Below are 1,697 nucleotides of genomic sequence, written 5' to 3'. Positions count from 1 at the left end.
TTAGGCAAATATCTACCTCAAAACTTAGCAATACACCTTTTGGGCCTAAATACAAAGTTGTTTAACCATAAGAACATGTGCTCAGCCTTGCTTGGAGGTGTGGCTGAGCAGAGTGGCTGGGCCCGACCTGGTCCAGGCCGGTTGCCCTAGGCTAGGACAGAGGTTCAAGCTGGTGAGCCTTACCACAGTCGTGCTGCGTTTCTATGCCCTGAGGCCCACACTGGGAGTGGCCTAGTGTTCTAGCCTTGTCGGTCCTCAAGGCAGGTCCCATGTTTGCAGCTTCACATCTTGGAGCCGCAGCTGCTCACACTCCACTACAAACTCTGGAGGCCTCGGTAACTCAAACCATATGAATATAATTCCCTTCCTTAGCATACCTTGTTGAGCGGCAAAATCCAGATCTCTACCAAGCCTATCCTAGGATGACACATTAAGATTGCCAGAGACAGCAAACCAAAGAGCAATTGTGTCACCTTCAGCCAAAAACGTCTCCAAAGCGCTGCGTAACAGCTCGTTAAGAGCCAGAAAAATCAGGTGTGATGTTGAAGCACCCATTCTAAAATCCCATTCTTAAACTGTCCACTTTGGTCATGGCCCTCACTTTAAACCGTCTGCTTTGGTCGCGGCCCTATTACCCCCGCTCTCCCTTCTTCTACCGGCGAGAGCAGAAAAACTGCTTTTTGTTGCAGATCCCCAATCTTTACCTTGAGGATTATTTGGTGCACCCCCTGACTGCAGCAAGTTCTGGGCTCCACGGAGAGAGGTTCGGAGGTTCCCCGTATGGGCCACCAACTGTCATGGTCACCTTCTTCCCTCAAGGATGACGCGACCACCAGAGCTCTTCTCACTGCAGTTTATTCCAGGACTTTGCACCCCCTGACATTCCTTAGTATTCGACGTCACCACTCCGCGTGTTGAGTTCTGAATTCTCTTCGGCCCCTCGCCTGGCGACCGAAGTTCCCGGGTTTTGGCACCAGCTGTGGCGAACTTCTCAACCAGTGAGAAAGAATGACCACCACACGAGGATTCTTCTCAGATCACGCTTTAATGGAGTGCCTCTTGGTTGATGGAGAGCAGGAAGCCAGGGGCTCTGAGAGCACTAAAGCAGCTGCTTATATAGGGAGTAGGCACACGGGTCACCCTGTGATTGGTTGCCACCATTGGCTGACACCAGACTGCATCAGGATAGGCCCAAGGACTCTAAACCACCACACATGTGGGAAGCAGGGGACACGCAGCTCCCAAAGGTATAGCCATATGTGGAGTGTTTATTTCCAACAAGACAGGATGTCAGCACCATCTTGTAATGGTGATTCTGTCTGGCTCCCTGCAGTAAAGGGAACACTCATCCATTGCTGGTGGGAATGCAAACTTGTGCATCCACTTTGGAAATCAGTGTGGCAGTTTCTCAGGAAATTCGGGATCAACCTACCCCAGGACCCAGCAATACCACTCTTGGGAATATACCCAAGAGATGCCCTATCATATGACAAAAGCATTTGTTCAACTATGTTCATAGCAGTAGTATTTGTAATAGCCAGAACCTGGAAACAACCTAGATGCCCTTCAATGGAAAATGGATGATGAAAGTGTGGAATATATACACATTAGAGTACTACTCAGAGGTTTAAAAAAATGGCATCTTGAATTTTACATGCAAATGGAGGGAAATAGAAAACACTATCCTGAGTGAGGTA

This window comes from Microtus ochrogaster, chromosome 8, assembly GCF_000317375.1.
Source record: "Microtus ochrogaster isolate Prairie Vole_2 chromosome 8, MicOch1.0, whole genome shotgun sequence".
Classification (NCBI taxonomy): Eukaryota; Metazoa; Chordata; class Mammalia; order Rodentia; family Cricetidae; genus Microtus; species Microtus ochrogaster.
Note: the sequence above shows the minus strand (reverse complement) of the source record.